Source organism: Tubulanus polymorphus, chromosome 3 (genome assembly GCF_964204645.1).
Source record: "Tubulanus polymorphus chromosome 3, tnTubPoly1.2, whole genome shotgun sequence".
NCBI classification, from domain to species: Eukaryota; Metazoa; Nemertea; class Palaeonemertea; order Tubulaniformes; family Tubulanidae; genus Tubulanus; species Tubulanus polymorphus.
This window is the reverse complement of record NC_134027.1, coordinates 12,789,355-12,800,194: the sequence shown is the minus strand read 5'-3', so window position 1 is coordinate 12,800,194 and position 10,840 is coordinate 12,789,355.

Below are 10,840 nucleotides of genomic sequence, written 5' to 3'. Positions count from 1 at the left end.
CGCCCGCGACAATTATTTTTCTGTCCACGTGGGACTTTAGTCCCAGCGGGCTATTGCGTTCACTTTTCGTCCGTCCGTCCGTCCATAGATGGAATCCAGTTATTTTGGGAAGTTTTGAAGACGCTTCAAGGTAATGTCTTGATATTTGGTTTATACATGTATCTCCCCTAGACACATCGTCAGCCCAAAAACTGGCCCTGTCAGATTCAAGATGGCCGACTGGCAGCCATTGTTGTTTGCCAAAATCAGCACTTTTTAAACATTTTCGAAGTTTTCGTGGGAAATTTTGAAGACGCTTTCATCAATTACCTTGATCTTTCGTTTATATTTGAATCTACCAAAGGCCCATCAGCATAAGAAAATTGGGTCGATCTGACTCAAGATGGCCGTCCTATGACCTTTTTAGTGCCCAAAAATGTCAATTTTGGCCAGAATTCTAGGTCACGTAGCTTCCTACTGGTTTGGCATTTCTCATTGCAATTGCTGAGTATTCTTTAGAGAGGGATGTTTTATACCTGGGATAGGTATTTTTGATCAGCCAATTATGACGCAATTGGCGGCCATCTTGGTGTCATCAGTACTCATTCGTAGGTGGGAAAAAGTTTTTCCACATTAAATCGATACCTAAGCATATTGTGTTACTATATTCAATTGGAAAGTTGTAGCCCATAACGTGTTCTATGATTTTGGTGAGTTTCAAGGTCATTGGTTTTTGTATGTGGCCATCAGGGGGCGTTGAATAATACAATAACTTAGTATTGCTATATTTGTACCAAGGCATATTTTGTTACCATGATCAATTGCGAAGTTGTAGTTCATGACATCGTCTATGATTGTGGTGAGTTTTTAAGGACATTATTTATTCCATATAGTCACCAGGGGTCGTTGAATAGTACAAAGGCTTAGTATTTCCTTATCAGATTGATACCTAGGCATATTTTGTTACTATAATCAATTGCAAAGTTGTATTTCATGACATGTACTACGATTGGGGTGAGTTTTAAGGTCATTGGGTTTTGCATATGGTCCCCAGGGGGCGTTGAATAGTAGAATAACTCAGTATTTCCATATTAAATTGGTAACGAGGCATATTTTGTTATCACAATCGATTACAAAATCATAGCTGCTCACATGTTCTATGATTGTGGTGGGTTTCAAGGTCATTGGTTTTTGTATATGGTCACTAGAGGGCGTTATGTATTGTTGAGCATTTGAAACCACTTCCCAAGTGAGCATGGTGTCCCTGGACCCCTAGTTTGGTTTTGTCGCCCGCGACAATTCATTATTTTGTTTTTGTCGCACGCAACAATTCAATATTTTGTTTTTGTCGTCCGCGACAATTCATTATTTTGGTTTTATCGATCCGCGACAATTCAATATTTTGGTTTTATCGCCCGCGACAATTCATTATTTTTGTTTTGTCGCCCGTGACAATTCAATATTTTGGTTTTGTCACCAGCGACAATTCATAATTTTGGTTTTGTCACCCGTGGTTTTGTCGGAACATTAAGTTTTTTGGTCGAACAGTGTGTTAAGGTCGTTTTGGAAATTTACTCGGTCTGGTATAATTTGGATTACTGTGTATGTCATTTGTCAGGACATTAAACAGAAGACGACTTAGGATACTACCTTGCGTGACTCCACTAGTTAGACCGCCTCATTCCAAGATGAGGCGTTCCGTTGATTTCGGTTACAAGTTTCCGTTCAGAGATAACTGCTGAGCCATTTGGGCGACCTATCATTGATACTGTTTCCTAATAGCCTGTTTAGTAATGGCTGATGTTGAGCCTTATCAAATGCTTTGTTGAAATCCACCGTTGAATAGGATTCTAAGACTGTGCAGAAAACCCGTTATCGCTGCTTTGCAGCTATATTTATTATTATTATTTTCTTCCACACTATTTTTACCAAAAGAACATAGGCTTTGTTACCTTACCGCTGTTTCATATACAATCCATATAATATCGTTCAGCTCACTGAGATCTACAAAGAGCCCGCGTGTTTTTTCACGAATCATCGTTACAAAAGCGCTGTCGGGCCGTAAACATCGAAAATTTAGCCCCATTCAATGGGGCGACATGTTTTTCGAGTCGTCATCCCGAAATCAACCCGCAGGCCGACTGTCACTTCGATTATCAATGCAAGTATAAATGAACTAATTTATTGCCGCAGACTTCACATTCAGTCGCGGTCTTCAAACAGTGATTTTAACAATAGCCCATTTTCCTCATCAAATCATATTACCGATACACTGGAAATTTACTACTTTAGATTTTAAAAGCACTGTCGAGCCGTAAACATCGACGAATCGACGTGTGTTACTACATCGTCGTTCCGGGGATCAGCTGCGAGTTTCTCCTCATCATGAACCTACGTGAAGTGAGCCTGTTTTTCCAGCCTCGTATTCAGATATAGTGTGTACACACTGTACAGCTGCCTGTAGATACTGGTTCACAGGAAATGTATAACTTAGCATGACGGAGCGATGATAACTAACGTTAACGTTAGTATATAGCATCGGATACTGATACTCAAATTTCTCTGAAACAAAAACTCCAGGTTTCGTAAAAACTGAGTATATTACTGAGTAGGCTCGATTGTTCAAGTAGATATATAAAGTAAATGTCTGTGCATCGATTTGTTCAGGTATTATTTCAACTCACGATTGCATCATTCCGCGACAATTCAATATTTTGGTTTTGTCGCCCGCGACAATTCATTATTTTGGTTTTATCGCCCGCGACAATTCAATATTTTGGTTTTATCGCCCGCGATAAATCATTATTATGGTTTTATCGCCCGCGACAATTCAATATTTTGTTTTTATCGCCGCGACAATTCATTAGTTTGGTTTTGTCGCCCGCGACAATTCAATATTTTGGTTTTATCACTCGCGACAATTCATTAGTTTGGTTTTGTCGCCCGCGACAATTATTTTTCTGTCCACGTGGGACTTTAGTCCCAGCGGGCTATTGCGTTCACTTTTCGTCCGTCCGTCCGTCCATAGATGGAATCCAGTTATTTTGGGAAGTTTTGAAGACGCTTCAAGGTAATGTCTTGATATTTGGTTTATACATGTATCTCCCCTAGACACATCGTCAGCCCAAAAACTGGCCCTGTCAGATTCAAGATGGCCGACTGGCAGCCGTTGTTGTTTGCCAAAATCAGCACTTTTTAAACATTTTCGAAGTTTTCGTGGGAAATTTTGAAGACGCTTTCATCAATTACCTTGATCTTTCGTTTATATTTGAATCTACCAAAGGCCCATCAGCATGAGAAAATTGGGTCGATCTGACTCAAGATGGCCGTCCTATGACCTTTTTAGTGCCCAAAAATGTCAATTTTGGCCAGAATTCTAGGTCACGTAGCTTCCTACTGGTTTGGCATTTCTCATTGCAATTGCTGAGTATTCTTTAGAGAGGGATGTTTTATACCTGGGATAGGTATTTTTGATCAGCCAATTATGACGCAATTGGCGGCCATCTTGGTGTCATCAGTACTCATTCGTAGGTGGGAAAAAGTTTTTCCACATTAAATCGATACCTAAGCATATTGTGTTACTATATTCAATTGGAAAGTTGTAGCCCATAACGTGTTCTATGATTTTGGTGAGTTTCAAGGTCATTGGTTTTTGTATGTGGCCATCAGGGGGCGTTGAATAATACAATAACTTAGTATTGCTATATTTGTACCAAGGCATATTTTGTTACCATGATCAATTGCGAAGTTGTAGTTCATGACATCGTCTATGATTGTGGTGAGTTTTTAAGGACATTATTTATTCCATATAGTCACCAGGGGTCGTTGAATAGTACAATGGCTTAGTATTTCCTTATTAGATTGGTACCTAGGCATATTTTGTTACTATAATCAATTGCAAAGTTGTATTTCATGACATGTACTACGATTGGGGTGAGTTTTAAGGTCATTGGGTTTTGCATATGGTCCCCAGGGGGCGTTGAATAGTAGAATAACTCAGTATTTCCATATTAAATTGGTAACGAGGCATATTTTGTTATCACAATCGATTACAAAATCATAGCTGCTCACATGTTCTATGATTGTGGTGGGTTTCAAGGTCATTGGTTTTTGTATATGGTCACTAGAGGGCGTTATGTATTGTTGAGCATTTGAAACCACTTCCCAAGTGAGCATGGTGTCCCTGGACCCCTAGTTTGGTTTTGTCGCCCGCGACAATTCATTATTTTGTTTTTGTCGCACGCAACAATTCAATATTTTGTTTTTGTCGTCCGCGACAATTCATTATTTTGGTTTTATCGATCCGCGACAATTCAATATTTTGGTTTTATCGCCCGCGACAATTCATTATTTTTGTTTTGTCGCCCGTGACAATTCAATATTTTGGTTTTGTCACCAGCGACAATTCATAATTTTGGTTTTGTCACCCGTGGTTTTGTCGGAACATTAAGTTTTTTGGTCGAACAGTGTGTTAAGGTCGTTTTGGAAATTTACTCGGTCTGGTATAATTTGGATTACTGTGTATGTCATTTGTCAGGACATTAAACAGAAGACGACTTAGGATACTACCTTGCGTGACTCCACTAGTTAGACCGCCTCATTCCAAGATGAGGCGTTCCGTTGATTTCGGTTACAAGTTTCCGTTCAGAGATAACTGCTGAGCCATTTGGGCGACCTATCATTGATACTGTTTCCTAATAGCCTGGTTAGTAATGGCTGATGTTGAGCCTTATCAAATGCTTTGTTGAAATCCACCGTTGAACAGGATTCTAAGACTGTGCAGAAAACCCGTTATCGCTGCTTTGCAGCTATATTTATTATTATTATTTTCTTCCACACTATTTTTACCAAAAGAACATAGGCTTTGTTACCTTACCGCTGTTTCATATACAATCCATATAATATCGTTCAGCTCACTGAGATCTACAAAGAGCCCGCGTGTTTTTTCACGAATCATCGTTACAAAAGCGCTGTCGGGCCGTAAACATCGAAAATTTAGCCCCATTCAATGGGGCGACATGTTTTTCGAGTCGTCATCCCGAAATCAACCCGCAGGCCGACTGTCACTTCGATTATCAATGCAAGTATAAATGAACTAATTTATTGCCGCAGACTTCACATTCAGTCGCGGTCTTCAAACAGTGATTTTAACAATAGCCCATTTTCCTCATCAAATCATATTACCGATACACTGGAAATTTACTACTTTAGATTTTAAAAGCACTGTCGAGCCGTAAACATCGACGAATCGACGTGTGTTACTACATCGTCGTTCCGGGGATCAGCTGCGAGTTTCTCCTCATCATGAACCTACGTGAAGTGAGCCTGTTTTTCCAGCCTCGTATTCAGATATAGTGTGTACACACTGTACAGCTGCCTGTAGATACTGGTTTACAGGAAATGTATAACTTAGCATGACGGAGCGATGATAACTAACGTTAACGTTAGTATATAGCATCGGATACTGATACTCAAATTTCTCTGAAACAAAAACTCCAGGTTTCGTAAAAACTGAGTATATTACTGAGTAGGCTCGATTGTTCAAGTAGATATATAAAGTAAATGTCTGTGCATCGATTTGTTCAGGTATTATTTCAACTCACGATTGCATCATTCCGCGACAATTCAATATTTTGGTTTTGTCGCCCGCGACAATTCATTATTTTGGTTTTATCGCCCGCGACAATTCAATATTTTGGTTTTATCGCCCGCGATAAATCATTATTATGGTTTTATCGCCCGCGACAATTCAATATTTTGTTTTTATCGCCGCGACAATTCATTATTTTGGTTTTGTCGCCCGAGACCATTTATTATTTTGGTTTTATCGCCCGCGTCAATTCATTATTTTGGTTTTGTCGCCCGCGACAATTCATTATTTTGATTTTGTCGCCCGCGACGATTCAATATCTTGTTTTTGTCGCCCGAGACAATTCATTATTTTGGTTTCATCGCCCGCGACAATTCATTAGTTTGGTTTTATCGCCCGCGACAATTCATTATTTTGGTTTTGTCGCCCGCGACAATTCATTATTTTGGTTTCATATTTTGTTTTTGTCGCCCGCGACAATTTTCTTTTTTTGGTTTTATCGCCCGCGATTATTTATTATTTTGGTTTTGTTGCCCGCGACAATTCAATATTTTGGTTTTGTCGCCCGCGACAATACAATATTTTGGTTTTATCGCCCACGACAATTCATTACTTTGGTTTTATCGCCCGCGACAATTCATTAGTTTGGTTTTATCGCCCGCGACAATTCATTAGTTTGGTTTTGTCGCCCGCGATAATTCAATATTTTGGTTTTGTCGCCCGCGACAATTATTTTTCAGCCCACTTGGGACTTTAGTCCCAGCGGGCTATTGCGTTCACTTTTCGTCCGTCCGTCCGTTCATAGACGGAATCCAGTTGTTTTGGGAAGTTTTGAAGACGCTTCAAGGTAATGTCTTGATATTTGGTTTATACATGTATCTACCCTAGACACATCGTCAGCCCAAAAACTGGCCCTGTCAGATTCAAGATGGCCGACTGGCAGCCATTGTTGTTTGCCAAAATCAGCACTTTTTAAACATTTTCGTGGGAAATTTTGAAGACGCTTTGATCAATTACCTTGATCTTTCGTTTCTATTTGAATCTACCAAAGGCCCATCAGCATAAGAAAATTGGGTCGATCTGACTCAAGATGGCCGTCCTATGACCTTTTTAGTGCCCAAAAATGTCAATTTTGGCCAGAATTCTAGGTCACGTAGCTTCCTACTGGTTTGCCATTTCTCATTGCAATTGCTGATGGGTATTCTTTAGAGAGGGATGTTTTATACCTGGGACAGGTATCTTTGATTAGCCAATTATGACGCAATTGGCGGCCATCTTGGTGTCATCAGTACTCATTCGTAGGTGGGAAAAAGTTTTTCCACATTAAATTGATACCTAAGCATATTGTGTTACTATATTCAATTGGAAAGTTGTAGCCCATAACGTGTTCTATGATTTTGGTGAGTTTCAAGGTCATTGGTTTTTGTATGTGGCCATCAGGGGGCGTTGAATAATACAATAACTTAGTATTGCTATATTTGTACCAAGGCATATTTTGTTACCATGATCAATTGCAAAGTTGTAGTTCATGACATCGTCTATGATTTTGGTGAGTTTTTAAGGACATTAGTTATTCCATATAGTCACCAGGGGGCGTTGAATAGTAGAATGGCTTAGTATTTCCTTATTAGATTGGTACCTAGACATATTTTGTTACTATGATCAATTGCAAAGTTGTATTTTATGACATGTAATACGATTGGGGTGAGTTTTAAGGTCATTGGGTTTTGCATATGGTCACCAGGGGGCGTTGAATAGTAGAATAACTTAGTATTTCCATATTAAATTGGTAACGAGGCATATTTTGTTATCACAATCGATTACAAAATCATAGCTGCTCACATGTTCTATGATTGTGGTGGGTTTCAAGGTCATTGGTTTTTGTATATGGTCACTAGAGGGCGTTATGTATTGAAATTGTTAGATTGTTGAGCATTTGAAACCACTTCCCAAGTGAGCATGGTGTCCCTGGACCCCTAGTTTGGTTTTGTCGCCCGCGACAATTCATTATTTTGGTTTTGTCGCACGCAACAATTCAATATTTTGTTTTTGTCGTCCGCGACAATTCATTATTTTGGTTTTATCGCCCGCGAAAATTCAATATTTTGGTTTTATCGCCCCCGACAATTCATTATTTTGGTTTTATCGCCCGCGACAATTCATTATTTTTGTTTTGTCGCCCGTGACAATTCAATATTTTGGTTTTGTCACCCGCGACAATTCATTATTTTGGTTTTGTCACCCGTGGTTTTGTCGGAACATTAAGTTTTTTGGTCGAACAGTGTGTTAAGGTCGTTTTGGAAATTAACTCGGTCTGGTATATTTTGGATTACTGTGTATGTCATTTGTCAGGACATTAAACAGAATACGACTTAGGATACTACCTTGCGTGACTCCACTAGTTAGACCGTCTCATTCCAAGATGAGGCGTTCCGTTGATTTCGGTTACAAGTTTCCGTTCAGAGATAACTGCTGAGCCATTTGGGCGACCTATCATTGATACTGTTTCCTAATAGCCTGTTTAGTAATGGCTGATGTTGAGCCTTATCAAATGCTTTGTTGAAATCCACCGTTGAACAGGATTCTAAGACTGTGCAGAAAACCCGTTATCGCTGCTTTGCAGCTATATTTAGCGTTTTCTGTTATTTCACAGAAAACCCTATTGATATCCGCGTGATTATTATTATTATTATTATTTTCTTCCACACTATTTTTACCAAAAGAACATAGGCTTTGTTGCCTTACCGCTGTTTCATATACAATCCATATAATATCGTTCAGCTCACTGAGATCTACAAATAGCCCGCGTGTTTTTTCACGAATTATCGTTACAAAAGCGCTGTCGGGCCGTAAACATCGAAAATTTAGCCCCATTCAATGGGGCGACATGTTTTTCGAGTCGTCATCCCGAAATCAACCCGCTGGCCGACTGTCACTTCGATTATCAATTCAAGTATAAATGAACTAATTTATTGCCGCAGACTTCACATTCAGTCGCGGTCTTCAAACAGTGATTTTAACAATAGCCCATTTTCCTCATCAAATCATATTACCGATACACTGGAAATTAACTACTTTAGATTTTAAAAGCACTGTCGAGCCGTAAACATCGACGAATCGACGTTTGTTACTACATCGTCGTTCCGGGGATCAGCTGCGAGTTTCTCCTCATCATGAGAATCAAATCGAGTACAAATTAATTTATTACTACCAGTGATTTGGCTGCGGGTTTCAAGGAGTTAGTATAACAATACCTATTTTTCTTTACCGAATTAACTGTGTATTTACTAAGATAAATCTTTAGTGTACCGGGGAATCGTAGGCCTAAACTAAACACGCCGAAGAGATATAGCGGAGAAAAGCTGTTATGTCGACGAGGTATCAAAATAAAAGAATATATTACTTTATTCGGCCGCGGGCTTTAACCTCGATATCAATACCATCAATACTCTATATTTCCTACAGTACATACCGATCATTGTCAAATGCACAAGGTATTTACTAAATACAAGTATATAACACACTCCTATCCGTATGCTGGACTCACACTTGGCATTCGGAGTAAGCGTTCGCTGTGGGGGAAAGGGATCGTTCGCTGTGTCGCTTGAAGTGTTTATCGGGTTTGACGCGGCTTTAGGCCTACCGGTACTGAGCTTTACTGTATCAAACAAACACAGTACAATTGTTGCGTTTATTAACGGACTCATTGGATTGAACTTCAAAACAAAAATTTACGATATTTAGGTGGGTTGTTAAATTCAATAGGCCTACGACCAATCTGTCCGGATGTTAGGCCTACACATATACATAGGCCTACATAGGCTAGTAGCCTCTACTAGGTTAAGCGTTCGCTGTGGGGGAATGGAGATCGTTCGCTGTGTCGCTTGAAGTGTTTATCGAATTTTACGCGACCTTAAGGCTTTAGTGTGGTGGCTGATAAGGGCCATGCGTAAAAAAACACGTATATGCAAATGAGGGCGACATTATGACAAAACTAAAATAACGTGACAAAACAATAATTTTGGTTTTGTCACCCGCGACAATTCATTATTTTGGTTTTATCGCCCGCGACAATTCATTAATTTGGTTTTGTCACCCGCGACAAATCAATATTTTGGTTTTGTCGCCCGTGACAATTCAATATTTTGGTTTTTATCGCCCGCGACAATTCATTATTTTGGTTTTATCGCCCGCGACAATTCATTAATTTGGTTTTGTCACCCGCGACAAAACAATAATTTTGGTTTTGTCGCCCATGACAATTCAATATTTTGGTTTTTATCGCCCGCGACAATTCATTATTTTGGTTTTATCGCCCGCGACAATTCATTAATTTGGTTTTATCGCCCGCGACAATTTTTTTTTGTCGCGGTTTTATCGCCCGCGACAATTCATTATTTTTGTTTTATCGCCCTCAACAATTCATTAGTTTGGTTTTGTCGCCCGCGACAATTCAAGAATTTGGTTTTTCTGCCGCGACAATTCATTTTTTGGATTTGTCGCCCGCGACAATATTTTGGTTTTATCGCCCGCGACAATTCATTATTTTGGTTTTGTCGCCCGCGACAATTCATTATTTTGATTTTGTCGCCCGCGACGATTCAATATTTTGTTTTTGTCGCCCGAGACAATTCATTATTTTGGTTTTATCGCCCGCAACAATTCAATATTTTTGTTTTATCGCCCGCGACAATTCATTAGTTTGGTTTTATCGCCCGCGACAATTCATTAGTTTGGTTTTGTCGCCCGCGACAATACATTAGTTTGGTTTTGTCGCCCGCGATAATTCAATATTTTGGTTTTGTCGCCCGCGACAATTATTTTTCAGCCCACTTGGGACTTTAGTCCCAGCGGGCTATTGCGTTCACTTTTCGTCCGTCCGTCCGTTCATAGACGGAATCCAGTTGTTTTGGGAAGTTTTGAAGACGCTTCAAGGTAATGTCTTGATATTTGATTTATACATGTATCTACCCTAGACACATCGTCAGCCCAAAAACTGGCCCTGTCAGATTCAAGATGACCGACTGGCAGCCATTGTTGTTTGCCAAAATCAGCACTTTTTAAACATTTTCGTGGGAAATTTTGAAGACGCTTTGATCAATTACCTTGATCTTTCGTTTCTATTTGAATCTACCAAAGGCCCATCAGCATAAGAAAATTGGGTCGATCTGACTCAAGATGGCCGTCCTATGACCTATTTAGTGCCCAAAAATGTCAATTTTGGCCAGAATTCTAGGTCACGTAGCTTCCTACTGGTTTGCCATTTCTCAT